Source organism: Crinia signifera, chromosome 4, assembly GCF_055691185.1.
Source record: "Crinia signifera chromosome 4, ASM5569118v1, whole genome shotgun sequence".
In the NCBI taxonomy this organism is placed as follows: Eukaryota; Metazoa; Chordata; class Amphibia; order Anura; family Myobatrachidae; genus Crinia; species Crinia signifera.
In genome coordinates this window covers 75,089,261-75,108,401 of record NC_139220.1, presented here as the reverse complement: position 1 = coordinate 75,108,401, position 19,141 = coordinate 75,089,261, and the positions used below count along the sequence as shown (strand labels likewise).

At 44.4% G+C, this 19,141-nt stretch overlaps 1 long non-coding RNA gene across 1 annotated transcript; it reads left to right on the top strand.

The window, feature by feature from the left end:
• The first annotated feature begins 911 nt into the window (after positions 1-911).
• LOC146072949 (uncharacterized) lies at positions 912-2,326 on the top strand. Its single transcript, XR_014473269.1, has 2 exons — positions 912-1,212; positions 2,217-2,326. It is a non-coding gene; the product is annotated as an uncharacterized LOC146072949 (long non-coding RNA).
• The last annotated feature ends 16,815 nt before the right edge of the window (positions 2,327-19,141 follow it).

The window sequence follows — 19,141 nt, the reverse complement described above, 5'->3', positions numbered from 1 at the left end:
AGTAATCAGTGCTAGCATCCAAATCACATGTTTGGTATGGGCCTGTAGAAGGTAAGTGTACACATGGCAGCATGGCCTAATATTGGTAAAAGGTCTGGCACTATTTGCTATGTTTCTGCTGCATAGCTTTCATTCTAAAATAGCTGTTTAGTACCGTGTTCAGTTAGGTGTAAGTGGCTAGTGATGCAGACTATTTCACCTGTTGCTTATACCCATGTTTGGTGAATGTTATAGATTATATGTGGGTTTGCGATGCAATGGGTTAGCCGTCTGTTCGGCGCATACTGTACACGCTGTTAGTGTAAAAATGAACAATAAAGTTAATACCAAATATCACTCTGATCAACCAATGACAGCACATGATTGCTTGATTTGTGCCATTGCTAAGATGGCGGCCTATGGCAGAGCAGCACCGTTTTCAGCTGCGGAGCTGAGGACACTGGTCTCCGTTATGGAGACCAGGCTGGGGCGGGCGGGCCCATTCATCACAAACCGCCAGAAGCGGAATGCGTATGCGGTGGTCTGACCTGAGGCGTCGGCAGCCGGATTTGCTCCAGCAAATCAGGGGCAGTATTGCTAGATGTGAGTGTTTATACATTAAATGTCCATTTGTACCTGATTGCTTAAATGCCATTATTTAAGACAATAAGGTCACCAGCCTGATCATGAGTTAAACATGGCATACAGTATATGTGTGCTACTTCCTGTTTGACACCCTGTAATGGTCATAAAATATGTTATTGGGGAGGATTAATGTTTGTGATGCTTGCAATGGGCCAAATGTCACAGCATACCTGCCATGTTACAGGCTGTGTTTTGTCAAGGCCACCAAGGAGCTGTTTGCCTGTACAATTATCTGTACTTATAACCTTTGCATTTATAGCTTGATAAGGCTTAATACAAATGACCACTAATTAGCACTTTTTTGTTTTTTCCCAAACACAGCACGTGATCGAGCAAGACAGGCCCGGGAGGAGGCAGAGGTGGGCCAGGAGGAGCTTGCCCAACCAAGGGCCGAGGAGGTGCTTCCTGAGGAAGGGATGGCGGAGGAGGTGCCAGAGGAAGTGGAGGAGGAGGAGGGGTGGGCTGTGGAGGTGCTGCCACCAGAGGAGGAGGTCCAACCAGAGGAGGAGGTGCCACCAGTGGAGGCCCCTGAGGAAGAGGAAGAGGAGGAGGTTGAGGCCTGTGAGGTCGTCCAGGCGGCCGAAATTGGTATGTATACATAAGGATTAATTTATCCTTTTGTCATCTACTATTTGCTATGTAGCACTGGTGATTCAATTGTGTTTTTCAATACTATAAAGTGATAAAACCAAATGGGTAGCAACAGACACACTTAGGGGTTAGATAGGGTGGGCAAACCATCCCTTTCATCCAGGACACATATTAATGACACAGGTTGTGGGGATGGCTTTCAGGTCGATTTTAAGTGTCAATGAACCAGTGTAGTTAATCTGTATCCTGGAAGAAAGGGATGACGTGCTCATGTAAGGGTTACATGTCCCTGCTGCAAGCGTACAATCTGCAGCCTCATATAGGTGAGTAGAGTTTACAGGTGCTTAATTTGACCAAACTAGATTCAGTATGGCATAAATGGAGTATGGACAGGCGTGGCTTAGACTGGAGTAACAAGTGGTCAGTGCCCCTGGGCCCTCCTGTAGCTAACCACCCCCTGCGGTCTGCATGTATGTTTGGAACCATAATTGTTTGTTGATTTTGTGTTTGTAATGATTTTGTGCATGGGAGTGGGTTAGTGCTGCAGCTTCACCTAACTGGCATTATGACAATGATTTCTGGAGCAGACCATCAGCAGGCAAGCCATGCTTGATTGCACAAATGTACTGAGCATTCCTGAGAGTTGACTAACTCCCCTGCCATCCTATAACAGACACTGAACTTTGTTTTCAGAATTGGGATTGGTGCAGCGCGTGACATGCTTCTCAGAGCTTAGTCATGGGTGGGTTTGGATTGAGAAGGAGCACTATGACTGTGAGGTGTTCTACAGAGTAAAGGGTAGAGGGGAAAAAACAGGCTTTCCATGTAGTATGTATGCATGTATGTATAGATGTATGTGTCAGATATATAGTTATATATGTGTCTATATACATATATATATATATTTATATATATATATACACAAACACCTGTCACGGTGCATGTTTAAAATGTATGCATGAATATCATTATTAATTTTTCCATTTTTATTTGGTCCACAGATGAGCCAGCCCAAGCACAAGAGGGTCTCCGTGGGGCCCTCTTACGCATAAGAGGCCACGTGCGGCAGGTGCTGGTGGAATTAGACCAGCTAGTTGATGGGGAGATTTAATTTTTATTTATTTTTCAGTTAACAATAATTTTTGTATTGTAAATAAATAGTTTATTACAGTTCGAAGTTGTCTGTGTGTTTATTTAAAATGGGAAAGTATATGTGTAACTTGTTTAAAATCTTTTAAATAAGCAAAATGTAAATAGTGTATATAGATGTATGTTAGGTTCACATGCTGTAAGGGTTAATGTGTGTAATGAATGTAATAGGAATGTGGTTCAGTATAGATTAGGATTTAATTGATTCAAATAGATAACAATCCCTTTTTAATGAGGTTGCCTAATTGCCTAAGTGGGTCATGTGATCGCTGTGTGTACTCAGTAAAAAAGTGTTGTATTTAGCGTAAATACTCCGCATCGGTGTGTACGGCCAGCTTCCCGTCCGTTCTAACGCGGTAAGACCGTGCTTACGCGGTAAGACCGTGCAGAATCTGTGCGTGTACACCGCACACGCAAGGTTTGTATGTCGTCCGTACACACGCCCTGTTCTTAAAGAGTGAGTCCGTCCGAATGCGGAGGCTTGGTGGGCGTTTCTACGGACGATGTCCGCATAGCGTTGCATGCGGCCCGCTCCGTAAGAATTCGGGAAAGTACGCACCGATCAGAATAAGGGCCATTGTACCTTTTATTGCTAGTGTCCTGCTATGGGATTTATTATTTCTCCATTTAATTTGAATCAAGATTCAGAAATCAAATCCGAAATTTGCTGCTATGGAAAAAAAATTAAATTCTTAGCAAGGACCTTTCTTCTGACCTTTTTGTTGTGAAAAATAATCATTATTCAGTTTGTGACATTATTCACAACTCTTTTTAAAATGTTTATTTTTATCTTATTCAAATAATTAATTCACTGAGCTGTGTGTTTGGCTGTAGAAGGTAGAACCATAATGTTACACATAATGGCCATGTGTTGTGTTCTATTCTAATCCTTTATGATACGCCTTATCAACTAAGCAACTAGATATTCACTCACTGTGAACCAAATTTGTCCCCTGACCTGATGGTGGGGTTTGCGCATGTGGATTTCTGCGCATGTTCAAACCCCAACTGTGAACCGCCTCTGTGATTTACAGTGTCGCCGGACGTTCACAGAGGGGAGTGAGGAAATGAGTCGGACGGGGGTGGTAGAGGCACCGGGACATGGAAACGCATAGCGTTTAATTAAAATCCCCATGAAAATGTTGGGCATTCCCATGGGTACGTGGGCAGGCCGATGCCTGCTTGGGGCGGGTGGCTAATGTCACATAACATCAGCCACCCGCCCTGTCTTCATCCCTGGTACCGGCACATATAGGTCAGTATATTTTGATACTTTCTGAGGAAGTTGCCGATGCTTTGAGGTGGAGAAATGTGTAAGTGGAGTTTATACTTTTGGTACCAGTGCTCATTTTTCAACCCTGGGATGATTTGTTTAAAGGCCTATCCAGGCCAGACAGAATTGGGGTGCTAACCAAGCCGGAGCCGATAACCTTTCCATCACCATCCGGGTGGCCACCCATGCACACTTTTATCTATCTGGTTTAAAGCCAGTCATTGATTGCAGCAGGAGTGGTAAATATACCAGCATTAACTGATGTTGATGTGTTTTGTTTAACAATACTACCTGACAAGCAAATCATTATTGCACCAGAACTGCTTTTCCATCCATCTACTAACTCACAGTTCAGGTTCTAACCTACAGTAGGGTACTTTATTTGTTTAAATATCTGACCATCAGAGTTGGATCATAGCAACTAATCAGCTCCATTTTCTGGTTTTATGCTATCAGCCTAACACCAGCTATTTGTGTGTTTATTGTTATTTTCTGTGTACAAGCTTTATTTGTATCTGTCATTCTTACTGTAAATATATTTTAATTATTAAATTAATTACATTTGTTTGTTATTCTAGCACAGTCTTGCTCTTTTTATTGGTCTTTTATATTTGCAAAGGCAGGAGAAATCATATGATTTGAACTATATGGGATACCGAGCACCAGTGGATCATGAGGACTAAATTCGGTTTTTAAATCGAAGGTATCAAAGGAATGAGAGAAAATCAGGGTTTTCTGACAAGCATTTCAATGTTGGGATTAGAACTCAAAATTATTTGGGTGAGAACTCTTTATTAAAAATGATAATATCAATTGAGTTCAATGTTTGAACATCAAATAAATCTAGAAACATTGCTACTGGACAGCAAGCATCAAACAACTGTTTACCTCCAACAGTCTACAAACACCAAACTACCTATCACTACACTCAAATATAGGATCCCAGCATTTGTGATGCTGGGGGTTAGAAGACTGACAACAGCATACCGATGGTCAGGATCCCGACACCTTTTTAGGTAAGCATGCTAACCCTCACCCCTACCCCTTCCTACCTGCAGCCTAACCCTAACCCTCCCCCTTATTGCCTAACCCTAACCTCCTCCCGCTACCACAGTAACCCACCAGCCATGAAGCCTAATCCTAATCCCCCCAACATCCTAACCAAAACCCTTCCCCCTCCCCCAGCGAACTAAGCATAACCCTTCATCTAGTGCCTAAACCTGCAGAGCAGCGATAAACTCCGGCTTTCCCCAACCGGCCTCCTGCCCACGGGACATTGCCACCTGCGGGAGGGACAGCGTCTCCAAATAGCGGAACTGTCCCCATGTAGTTGGGAGGTATGTGAATGGCACCAATCCTCATATTTCTACAAAAGAAGGTGAAATTGTAATTCTACTTTTGTAGAACTTAAGGGATAATCCTATGACCTGCTTGAATAACAACAGTATTAAACTACATTCATAAGTATCATGCTGACTTTTTACACCTAACAGACAGTATCATATTTTGAAGCCTGTGGATAAAAGCCAGGTTACTTCTTACCAGAGCCATATTCAGGATGGTGCAGGTTAGTAAGTATCTACATATTTCATCTATTTCCCACAGTTACATTATTCCCCCTGCCTCAGTAATGTAGCACTCATTTGAGTTATCTAAAGTGTCCATTATTTTCTCTCCCTAGTCCACAGATAATAAGTCGCAGTGAGCTTTGCTTTATTCATCCTCTGATAGGCACTTCTATACTGTGCATTTATCTCTTCCCCATGTATGTGTGTGTGTGTGCTTCTCCCTGGCCAATTTACTCCCCTCAGCTGAGCCATTCACTGACACCAGGTACAAATTTCAATCAGAGAATCCTGCTGGGTCAGAGGTTTGCAGCCAACAGCTTCATATTAAAAGTAGGCATATTAATATTAGGAAAGGGAGATAGAATGTAATGCAGAGTGGGACACGTGTAGCTGTAATTAGATATATTACCCCAGGCTAATTAACACAACAGCAATGGTCCATGTCAACATATTGACATATGCATTCCTCCCAAAATTATCCTCTCCAGGAGGGACACACTACTCTGCTCCTGGACTTCCCTCTTATGTATGATTACCATTACCTGTGTTAAGGTTCATTGATAAGAAAGATGTTTCACCACAGGTGATGCTGATCCTATATTAAATGGGAAGTCCAGAAATAGAGCATTGTGTCCCTCCTGGAGAGGGTCATGTTGGAAGCTATGCGTATTATATTACAAAAATAAATCTAGTATTTTAGGTAAACTTTGTACATGTTTGGTTCTGCAGTGGTGGGTTACATCAGTTAGTGCAGAGGGATCAGATGCCGTGTTCTATATGTTGTATATAAATTCAATCACTATGGTACCTCATACTTGCCTACCTGACCCTCTCCATGTGGGAGAAAATGCTGTTCCTGGACTTCCCTGGTAATGTATGATTGCCACCACCTGTGGTGAAACACCTTTATCTAGCTCCCCACTAAAACTCACTGGGGACATTTGTAACAGCATCACTGGGGACATGATATGTAACTGGCACTATATATGTGCAAGACAATGATTGCTTGGCATTCAAATTCAGTGCTAAGATAGTACACACATTTTGTTTCATGTTTTGAAACCTTGTTTTTTGAACAAATAAAATATATTTGTGTGTATTTTATGTGGTAATAAAATATATTTGTGTGTATTTTATGTGTTTATACAGCATACATGCAAGATACTTCAAAATACATAATTGAAATATTAAAATATTCCGAAATACGGAATAATCAGTTATCCAAAATTCTCCTGGTCCCGAGCATTTTGGATACGGGATACTCAACCTGTATATAAAAATAGTTTTTAAAACGTTTCTTATAGAAAACCCTTTTATTTCAAAGAAAATATTTATTTTACAATTATAAGCTTTGATTAATGTAAATTGAACACAAACAAAACACATAGATATCAATTGCAATACCATAAGACACTCAGGCACATGGTTGCCACCAAAAAGAACATCACTTCCTGTACTCAAACTTCAGTATTTAAATTCAATAAATAAAGTTTTTTAAACAATTTTAAATAAATCGAGTACAGAGCCCACATCCCACATCCCACATCCCCTATCCATGATTAAGTGCCTAGAGCATGAAACGCGTTGGGGAGCAAAGAAAAGAGCTGTAACAGATACCGGAAGTATGGACTCGCGAAACCGAAAGTACACGTTGAGAGACCCGGAGCAAAGTCACGCCGGAAGAGAGAAGAGATCAATTGAGTGCAATATTTGAACATCAAATAAATCTAGAGACATTGCTACTGGACAGCAAGCATCAAACAACTGTTTACCTCCAACAGTCTACAAACACCAAACTACCTATCACTACACTCAAATATAGGATCCCAGCATTTGTGATGCTGGGGGTTAGAAGACTGACAACAGCATACCGATGGTCAGGATCCAGACACCTTTTTAGGTAAGCAGGCTAACCCTCACCCCTACCCCTTCCTACCTGCAGCCTAACCCTAACCCTCCCCCTTATTGCCTAACCCTAACCTCCTCCCCCTACCACAGTAACCCACCAGCCATGAAGCCTAATCCTAATCCCCCCAACATCCTAACCAAAACCCTTCCCCCTCCCCCAGCGAACTAAGCATAACCCTTCATCTAGTGCCTAAACCTGCAGAGCAGCGATGATCTCCGGCTTTCCCCAACCGGCCTCCTGCCCACGGGACATTGCCACCTGCGGGAGGGACAGCGTCTCCAAATAGCGGAACTGTCCCCATGTAGTTGGGAGGTATGTGAATGGCACCAATCCTCATATTTCTACAAAAGAAGGTGAAATTGTAATTCTACTTTTGTAGAACTGAAGGGATAATCCTATGACCTGCTTGAATAACAACAGTATTACCCTACATTCATAAGTATCATGCTGACTTTTTACACCTAACAGACAGTATCATATTTTGAAGCCTGTGGATATAAGCCAGGTTACTTCTTACCAGAGCCATATTCAGGATGGTGCAGGTTAGTAAGTATCTACATATTTCATCTATTTTCCACAGTTACATTATTCCCCCTGCCTCAGTAATGTAGCACTCATTTGAGTTATCTAAAGTGTTCATTATTATCTCTCCATAGTCCACAGATAATAAATCGAAGTGAGCTTTGCTTTATTCATCCTCTGCTAGGCACTTCTATACTGTGCATTTATCTCTTCCCCATGTATGTGTGTGTGTGCTTCTCCCTGGCCAATTTACTCCCCTCAGCTGAGCCATTCGCTGACACCAGGTACAGATTTCAATCAGAGAATCCTGCTGGGTCAGAGGTTTGCAGCTAACAGCTTCATATTAGAAGTAGGCATATTAATATTAGGAAAAGGAGATAGAATGTAATGCAGAGTGGGACACATGTAGCTGTTATTAGATATATTACCCCAGGCTAATTAACACAACAGTAATGGTCCATGTCAACATATTGACATATGCATTCCTCCCAACATTATCCTCTCCAGGAGGGACACACTACTCTGCTCCTGAACTTCCCTCTTATGTATGATTACCTGTGTTAAGGTTCATTGATAAGAAAGATGTTTCACCACAGGTGATGATGATCCTATATTAAGAGGGAAGTCCAGAAATAGAGCATTGTGTCCCTCCTGGAGAGGGTCATGTTGGAAGGTATGTGTATTATATTTAGGGTGACCAACTCATCCCTTTAATCTGGGACACATATTAATTACACAGGTTCTGTGGCAGTTTAAAACCAGGTGAAAAGGAGTCTTGAGGCGTGGCAGTTTAAAACCAGGTGAAAGCCAGCCACAGAACCTGTGTAATTAATATGTGTCCTGGATTAAAGGGATGAGTTGGTCACCCTAATTATATTACAAAAATAAATCTAGTCTTTTAGGTAAACTTTGTATATGTTTGGTTCTGCAGTGGTGGGTTACATCAGTTAGTGCAGAGGGATCAGACGCCGTGTTCTATATGTTGTATATAAATTAAATCACTGTGGTACCTCATACTTGCCTACCTGACCGTCTTCATGTGGGAGAAAATGCTGTTTCTGGATTTCCCTGGTAATGTATGATTGCCATCACCTGCGGTGAAATACCTTTACCTAGCTCCCCACAGGTGATGGCAATCATACATTACCAGGGAAGTCCAGAAACAGAGCAGTTTCTCCCGCATGGAGAGGGTCAGGTAGGCAATTATGTGGTGCCTTTTTTCAAAAATAATTTAGTCAAATACTGTAAATACTAATAAAGGAAAAAAAAATGGTACTTATGTAGTATCTGGGCGTCCGATTTAGAAATCGGGTCGGATCGGTAGCATTGAATCGCATGTGACCAAATACCGTATGCGATGCGATGGTCACGATTTTTCCATAGGATTCAATGTTAAAATGGTCTGAGTCCATTTTAACATAGAATTCAATGGGGAAAAGGGGTCCTTTTCCTTTCCCTACTATCCAAGTGGGCATGGAGTCGGATACAAACCTGTGGCGAGCGTAGCGAGCCACCGAGCCCGAAGCGTGGTGAGCGGACACAGAATACTTTTTAAGAAATCTGTGTCCGCTCGCCACGCTTCGGGCTCGGTGGCTCGCTGCGCTCGCCATGCTTTATAAAATCAACTCTATGCCCACTTGGATAGTGGGGAAATGAACAGGACCGGTACTTATGTAGTATCTGGGCTGCCGATTTCTAAATCGGGTCGGATCGGGAGATCGCATCGCATCGCATGCGACCATGCGATTCGATGCGATGCGATGCGATGCGATGACCCGATTTTTCCATAGGAATCAATGTTAAAATGGACTGAGTCCATTTTAACATGGAATTCAATGGGAAAAATGGGTCCTTTTCATACCCCTACTATCCAAGTGGGCATGGAGTTGGATATAAACCTGTGGCGAGCGTAGCGAGCCACCGAGCCCGAAGCGTGGCGAGCGAAGCGAGCCCCGCGAGGGGACGAATACCGTCCCCTCGCGGGGCTCGCTTCGCTCGCCACGCTTCGGGCTCGGTGGCTCGCTACGCTCGCCACAGGTTTATATCCAACTCCATGCCCACTTGGATAGTAGGGGTATGAAAAGGACCCATTTTTCCATAGGAATCATTTTAACATTGATTTCTATGGAAAAATCGGGTCATCGCATCCGATATCGCATCCGATATCGGATGCGATGCGATGCGATATCGCATCGCATCGCATCTGATTGTATGCCTTAACTTAAGGCATACAATCAAAAAATCGGCAGCCCAGATACTACATAAGTACCACAGGAGCTTGTTAACATTGAATCCTATACAAAATCACATTGAATCGCATCGCATCGCATCTGATTGTATGCCTTAAGGTAAGGCATACAATCAGAAAATCGGCAGCCCAGATACTACATAGGTACCAAAAAAATTAAAGCAGCTGACTGGATGGCGTGTCCGTGTTAACACTTTTTTAGTTTTCATCAGTTAGTGGCAGAACCCAGACTATAGAATCCTGCTTTTTTCACCTACTGTATATTTCAGTCACTATAATGAGAACTGCTTATCTTACCTAGAGGGTAAATTTACTATATGATCTGCAGCATTTGCAATATTGATAACGATATCGATGATGCCAAGAAACAAATGATCTGCAGGAAAACACTGGACGATATCATTAACAATATCATTCAGCATAGCCTCCAACATGACCCATCCCATGAGGCACAAAATGCTCTGCATCTGGACTTCCCTCTTAAGGTGCCCATACACTAGTAAGATTTATCTTCAGATCTGGCTGGTTGGAACAAAAACATGGTTATGGATGAGTGACAGTTTGTCAGTTTTCCAGCATTTCCAAGCAAATGGTCAACTGTCATTTGCTCTCATCCATAACATGGTTTTGTTCCAACCAGCCAGATCTGAAGATAAATCTGCGTGTGTATGTCCACCTTTACTATATGATTTCCATCACCTGTGTGGAAACACCCTTTGGCAATCATACATTAAGAGGGAAGTCCAGGAGCAGAGTGTTTTGTACCTAATGGAATGGGCTATGTTGGAGGTTATGTGTTCAGTGACATCACTAGAACCCCTGCCGAACATGCAATCACTGACAATATATTAGTTACTTGCTTGTTCCTCTTGGCAGCTCTTGGCAGCTCAGCTCCTCCTCCTTCTCCTCCGCTCCCTCTGGCTGGGATGTACTGAAGTATAAATGCGGTAAAAACCCTGTTTTCTGCGTTTTTACGACATTTTCGAATGCACAGGGGCTTCTTTCTTCAATGCTGCTGTGTGAGGGATCCGACATGGATCCCTCCCAGAATGCCATGGGTCCTGCAGCATCTCTGCACATGTGCAAAAGGACTCCTGGGTCTCAGACTCGGAGGGTAAGGGTTTTGCTCTTATTGGAAGAGCTCTCCTTTGCGTTGCTCATTGTATACAGTATGTATGTACGGCAACTGTTTGGTACTTAGTTGCATTTAGTCTGTATCCACCGCTTGCTGCTCCTGTTTCTGACACTCACTGACCAGTAACAGCAGCCACTAGCTTCCACGGCTCTTCTTGGGGAGGACCTGACTTCCTCCTAACTGACCAATTGCACTGCTGGACCAGCACCAATAGTGTTTATAAGAACGGCAGTGCAACAGGGGATTCCCTTCTACAGCCCATGAGAGGATTGTGCAGAGTCTTGGCAGCTCATGATATCTGTCCCTTGCAGTGATGCACTACAGGCAGCCAGTAAGCAAATCTTTAATTGGGATTTGCACATTTACGGTATTTCAATTTCTTTTAGACTCTTTTGAGCATTATTGGGATTATCGTCTGGGATTACGCAAGTACAAGAAGAGGAAAAATTATTATTTTGACAAGGGCATTGCAAAATAATAGAATGAAAATTTAACCTAGTTTTCAAAGTATTTGAGAGAAAACACAAAAATGTGTCTGTTTCTAGTCTAGAACAGAGAAGAAGAGGAGTGACGTGGAAGGAATGTGTTCTGGTTCAAATGTTTAAAAAGACAGTTTAAAAATCTGATATTATACTGTAGCTCACTTAGCATTTTTTACATGTGCTTTATGCTATCTGCACTACAATAATACTACAGAAGAGCTTCCCAACCTCCAGCTTCAGAGCACACTACGGGCCTTGTTCACCAACACTTGGAACAGGGCAAATCTTGCCCCATTCCGATGTTTGGGGGTCAGTGCATGTGTAAGCGCCCAGCAACGAATGGCTTTGCCAAGTTACACACTCGCAGGGCCGTTCATTGCTGGGAGGGAGGGTCGGGGTGGAGATGGCGTTAGACCATTGGAACGCCCAGTGTTGTATGGGGGTCACAATGAAAACGCTGGGTGTTCCCATGGGAACAGAGGCAGACAGATGCCTGCCGCAGGCTGGGATCAGTGTCATAGGACATCAGTGCCCACCCCATCTTCGGCGATTTGCAAAGGAAATAAAAGTCAGTTGAGACTGAATTATTTCTGAAGGCAGGAGAAATTATTCGATGGTCAGCAACATCGAAGGATTTCTCTTGCTAGCAGACGCATGCAAGAGGATGTGTTAGCAAACACATCCCCTTGTGTGGTAGCAAGGGGATTTGGCAACAGGGGAGTGAGCATTTGATGGGGTGGCGAATAACCGCTGCTAACCAACTTGAATCACACTGGGTGATATTTTAAATAATATTGCTCATTTGAATGATGAAAGATGTATGGCGGGTCGTTTTAGTGACAATAACATCCCCCCCCCCCCCCCCCAGTGGCTGTGTATGTAGTTCAATTTGGCATATTGTCAATGACTGCATACACCCAGTGTATACGCACCTTAACAGTCCAGGTATTGAGGACTGAGGTACTAATTAAGTCACTTGTTCCCAAGTATAGCTATCCCTAAAACATGGGCTGTTAGTGTGCCCTGAGGACCATGTTGGGAAACACTGACCTGCAGGAAGGAGATCCTGCTGTGTAGGAAACACGTTCAGCATCACAGCCAGGGGCTGGCTGGCAACTTTCAGTCTGGGGGGCAAACACAATCAAGTGGCCCCGGAGTGATAAAGTCTGATGGGAAAAGGGGACAGCGGGAGAAACTTGTTACCCTGCAGCCACTGCTCCCCACAGCTATGGGCCACACATTGCAGCAGGGACGTGCAGTCAGGGGAGGCAGGGGAGGCAGAGCCTCCCCTGTCATTAATGATCAATATAATAATACAAGTCAAAGAAAATACTTATGACACATATTATGTGTCATAAGTATATGCTTTGTATTATTATAATCATTTTTACTCTTTTTTTAATTAGCTAAGGAGGCATCAAGAGCGATGCCTCCCGCTGTCTATATTGAAGCAGCAAACACAGGGGCGGGCAGTGGGCAGGGCTGAGCACCGGGCTGTAAAAGCCCATTAAAAAAAGCTGAAGATACGGCACCTGTGGAAGTGCCTCAGTGACAGGGACGTGCTTTCTGCCTATATGAAAGCACACCCCTGTCAATGAGGCAGAAGTGATTGGGCACATTGGTGCTGTCACAGTGACAAGGGCGTGCTTTCATATAGGCAGAAAGCGCGTCCCTGACCGTCACAGTGGGTGCCAGTATAATGTAGCTATTTGGGGCCGATGGCAGGTTCACATGCACATACAAGATTGCGAGACATATAGTGTGCTCCCGGGCACTCTGATCTGATGAGACACAGTCACAGTCACACGCAGTCAGCAGCACTGTGGCCACGGAGGAAGGGGGCGGAGTTTTGGGTTGGGGGCGGAGTTATCTCGGATCACTGCAGCTGCTGGAATAAAGGGCTGCGATGTGGCCGAAGCTGTGGCTGTTAAGGTGCTGTATTGGCTGCTGCATTCTGTAGCATGTCAGACTGCTCAGGGCTGCTGTTAGTGCTGTCCTCCAGAGTTATTAGGAAGACATTCAGGGAAGCCATACTGTGAAGTAAGTAGCTGGACCCTCCTCAATAAGCTGAGATCTACTCCAGGCTGCCCCCTCCCCTCCTGTCCTCCATGCTCTTGCCTTACCTATCCCTCACCTCTCCTCCCTGTATTCCCCATGCCTCTGGCTTCTTTTTACTAGCACTACCCTCTGCTCTGACACCTGCATTTATTAGCTCCAAGCAGGGCTAATACATCACATTATGCAGCTAACCTTAGGACACTGGGACTGGGATATAGCCCCAGGGAGAAAGGAAAATGCAGCATTAAAATTCAATGCTAACAGTGAGAAGGACATGCAGGAGGTATGGTGACATCTTGCAGGAGCTGCACCCGACCAGCATGTTCTGCTTTTGAGTCCATGCTCTTGTCATCATTAACACCTGGGTATTGCCTGGCAAACATGGCCAAACTGCACTTGATGCGCAGGAGAAAAGCCAGAGTCTCTGGGCACAGGAGTATCTAATCCCAGGTGAAGAGAGACTTCCCTGGTATGTACAACGCTGGACCACTGGCGCAGTGCAGTCATGTCCCCAGGTCATGTGTTCCTCCTCACCCCCAGGTCCAGTGCCCCTCCTCTACACCCCCCCCCTCTTATATTGGGCCCAGCAACCCCAGAGTCATCAATCCCCCCTTTCCACCCCATCCAACCCATTCTCTATTATGCATGCCCCACAACAATCTTACCCCCTCCCCCCGCAGCCTGACCATAACCCTACCCACTAGTGCCTAAACCCATAACCCCACTACCTAAACCTAACCCCCTGTCTAATTTCCTAACCTTCCCTCCCCAGCATAACTCTGTATATACACACTTGCCGAAGCAATCTGTTCAGACAGGGCTACGGAGGGCATTGTTAGTGACCTGTGGGAGTGTGCATATATGGCGATATTTAGCATACACACTGAGCAATATTTTAAACAATATCGTTCTCAGAAGGGGAGAAATTAGCAATATTGTTTAAAATATTGCTTAATGTGTGGGGGGCTTCAGTCCCCCCCCCCCCCCCCATGTTCAATGTGAACTTGCCCCAATGGCTATTAAACCATACCCAAGGTAAACCCCCAACACTTTTTGCCATGCCTATTTTTTCCGTTTCATGCATTGGCAGAAATTCCGGGCCACTTAGTTGAGTCTGCCCCCCAGGCTGAAAGTTGCCAGCCAGCCCGCCCCTGATTTGGTGTTTGACTGACGTCACTTTGCCCAGCAAGCCAGCCCAGGCCATCGCCTACCTCGCTTAGCCAGTGCCCATGGAATTGCCCACACAGAACACAGGCCATGTAGCAAGACACTACTACAAACAGTAAGTGAAGAAGCAACTGCAACTCAGATGTCATGTCAGAGTGATAGAAACACATGTCTGTTACTTAAGTATGATATTGCTTTTAATATTTTTTCACCCACTTCAGTGGTCGAAGTGGGATTTTTGAAGTAGGGGTATGAAAACGTTTGATAAAATGTCAGGGGATCTGGTGGATAGCTAAAATTCCAGAAACTTTTGGGATATTGATATTGATAAAGTTAAATACTGTTAATGCCTCCTTTTGCTCTTTAACCATGCATTTTTCACTCTTTACTCTCATCACTCACCCATACACTACACTCCCTCATTCATTTACCCCAACACTTTAGCCCCTGCTTCCATCATTGACCCTGGACCACAGCCCATCTGTCATTTACTCCAGCATTTTAATCCCTACTATCATCACTGACCCATGTACCAGCCCCTGGGCATAGGGTAGCATTGTACCCATGTGTTCCATGTGGCTGAGAAAACTTTTTTTTTAAAGGAACTCATAGCAGAACTCCTGCTACCCTGTCATTGCTGCATTCCCTAGCAGGCTCTATTCCCTCTCCATCACTCCCATCAGGGTCTAGAGCCCCTGCAGACATCCCCGCTGTGTCAAGGTGCTGATGCTGCTATTATTTGTGGTAATGTGTGTCTGGGGGCTGGTTTTTTTAAGTGGCACAGGTGTTTGTGTGTGTTTGTGTTGTCACAGAGGTGTGTATCTTTTTATTTGTGTAAAGTGACAGAGGTGTTTGTTTGTGTAAAGTGACAGAGGTGGAGGTGTGTACTGTTTCTGTGTGTTTGGGTAAAATAAGTGTTTTTAAATGAAGTATATTTGCCCAACGTACTAGCCTCAGGATTTTTTAAAGAGTATTGGGCCAATATACTTAATTTAAAATCACACTTATTTTACACAATCATACAGAAACAGTACACACCTCTGTCACTTTACACAAATACACAGATACACAACACTGTCACAACACATACACAGACAAGTCTGCCCCTTAATAAGCTATTACATTTGGCCGCATTTTTTTTTTAAATTGAAAAATGTATGTGGGCAGGCGCCATGGCGGCTGGGTACAGGTTGCTTCTTTCAGCGCTGACAGGCAGGAGCTGTTCTTTATGGTCACTGCTGCTTATGCAGGGGGCAGCTACCGCACCTGCCTGTCAGCGCAGAAGCAACCTGGACCCAGAGCTCCCCACAGAGCCTGTCGGCGCTGGCTCCACCAAGCCAGTGCCTCACCAACTACAAACGTCACCGCACGTCCCTGCATTGCAGTTATGCCTACAGAGGCAATTGGGTATATTCAGTTTGCCATTTTATCCGGCGAAGATGCCTTTTTTTGGCGAGAAGGCAAGTTCTTTCGCCAAAATGGTGCTCACCCTATTCAACGCTCCTAGTTCACCAAAAATGAATGAAACGGTGAACGAAAAACAGAGAATGCTGTGCCGCGCTCACTGGAGCATTGAATATCCCCCAGTGGCTGCTGTGCATGTGTGGTCAGTGGGGTAGCCCAGGCAGTACATCAAGGGGACATGCACCCTGACAATTGAATCTCATATTGCAATGCTGGGTACTAGTATCTAGCCCAGATGGCATTGCATATGTAATTCTTGATACATGGGCCCCATAGTGAGATAAACTGCAGAGGACAGGGAGATAGCAAGAGGGGAAAAGGAAGATGGTGAGGGAGACAGCGACAGTGAGCGCAGGGCAGATGGTGAGAAAGAGAGCAGGGTAGAAGGAGATGGTGAGTGAGAGAGCACAGGGGAGAAGGAGTTGGCAAGAGTGCACAGGGGAGAGGAAAATGGTGAGAGAGCACAGGGAAGTGGGAGATAGTGAGAGCGAGCTCAGGGGTGAGAGGCCACAGTGGAGAGAAAGGACACAGGGACGAGACAGAGAGTCAACAGGGGAGAGAGAGGCTGCGGGAGAGAGGTAGATAATGAAAGAGACAGCAGGGGAGATAGTGAGAGGCTGCAGGGGGCAGGGAGTACCTATGTGCTCTGCAGCTGATTTCTGATCCATCCTTCTTCATCCTGTGCGGTGCCCATACAGCAGAAACCAGGGAGATTGAGGAGATAAGTTGGGGGCAGAGCCCGGACAGGAAGCTGATCTGGAGGGGAACCTGTGCATGAGAGGGGCTTAGTAGAGCAGGTTTCAGTATGTGTGCAGCCAAGGGTGGATTCAGAAGAAAATGACAGGGGGTGCACCATGATACAAGGGGATGGACAGCTAGGTACAAAAAGTGGTGTGGTCTCCCAGCACATTTGAAAGAGGAGAGGATGGGGAGAAGGAGAGATTGTATGCTATTGGTGAACAACCCAGTGATCCTTGTGCATGCAGAGACCACAGCCAACACAGAAGGGGCACAGCTCGGGCCAAAAGAGTAACGGAGACCAGGATTGGCATGCCTGACACTGGTGTTATCTAGTAAGGCAGGCCAGGTTCTCCCTGCTGCTTTTTGTGCCAAGGTCCCCTCCTCTACTTTAGCCACACCTGCACCTGTTTTCTGTGGCAGTCCACAGTGGAAAATATATTGGGGTGTGTACAACGAATAGTACCAATGCATGTTACAGCACACAACACATTACACCCCACATTAGTCCCCCTTTTATATGTTACAACACTATAGAGCCACTTATACACATTACAATAGAACCCCCATATACATAATATATAGCACTTTCTGATTTTATATATATATATATATATATATATATATATATATACATATACATACACACAATGTGTAGTATAGGATAGATAGAGATAGTGTAACTTACTGGCCTGCGCTGAGGATGGGGCCAGGAACTGGGACTGGTCTGGTAATGATGATGGGTTTCATCAAGGCACACGGTGCTCGTAGGCAGGTTATGTAAGATCATGGCAGGCAGGCGGGCTAACAGGCAGGCTGCGCAAATCCTTCTTCTCTCCCCTGTGTCCGGCTGCCAGAATGCCATGTGCTATGACATTGCGCTCACACCGGCATTCTGGGAAAGTGGGAGGGAGGAGGCTGGAGCTCAGCAGCGGGCCGCGGCTGTACATTTAAAGTTCATATAAGCCTCAAAGCTCGGGACAACCTCACTGACACCCCGCCCCTGAGCCGTCCAACTCCATTCAATTGCCGGTAGTCAGTAGATACGGCGGTGGCATTCACCTCCTTGTGGTGGCCGTGTCTGGAACTGCCAACCCCAACAGTGTGCGTATGTGTGCAGCAGCACAGCCATACACTGACTGTGGGAGTGTAAGCAGAGAAACATTCCGGCTGTCAGGTATGTTAATAAAGCTAACAGGCGGCCTCTTTTTCTGCATTACTGTAGTGGCCCGGGGGGCAGATGGCACCCTGCCACTGATCACAGCCTTACAGTAACTTCGGTGCTCAGAGATTCTTACTGTTACAGGATATTTTCCTGCACATTTGTGACTTTTGGCAGCCCTTCAATGTTCTCAAGAGCATTACTTTCAGTGTGGTACTATCACAAGGGGTATTGGTCATAGGGTCGACATGCATTGGGTCGACAACTGAAGGTCAACATGAGTCAAATTTAAGGACTAAAACAAAGTGCTAAGAAATTGCGGTACCATTTATAGTGAAATAAATAAAATGTAACTTTTTAAATCTATTTCTATATTTAATCATTATATATAAAAATAGATTTAAAAACGTTTCTTATAGAAAACCCTTTTATTTCAAAGAAAATATTTATTTTACAATTATAAGCTTCGATTAATGTAAATTGAACACAAACAAAACACATAGATATCAATTGCAATACCATAAGACACTCAGGCACATGGTTGCCTCCAAAAAAAACATCACTTCCTGTACTCAAACTTCAGTTTTTAAATTCACTAAATAAAGTTTTTTTTAAACAATTTTAAATAAATCGAGTACAGAGCCCACATCCCACATCCCCTATCCATGATTAAGTGCCTAGAGCATGAAACGCGTTGGGGAGCAAAGAAAAGAGCTGTAACAGATACCGGAAGTATGGACTCGCGAAACCGAAAGTACACGTTGAGAGACCCGGAGCAAAGTCACGCCGGAAGGAAGAAAGCCATTGTTGGAAACTAACTAGTAAGGATAGCTACCACCCTTACCCACAACTGCACTCTACCCACTACACTACAGCAAAATACTTATACCGCATCCCCGGACCTTACAATATTTCAAAAAAGAGCTGTATACATTATTATTATTACATTTTATTTTATTCACTTTTAACCCCTTCCTGACAGAGCTAGTTTTTGCGTTCCTGACAGAGCCATTTTTTTCAAATCTGACATGTCTCACTTAAGTGGGGATAA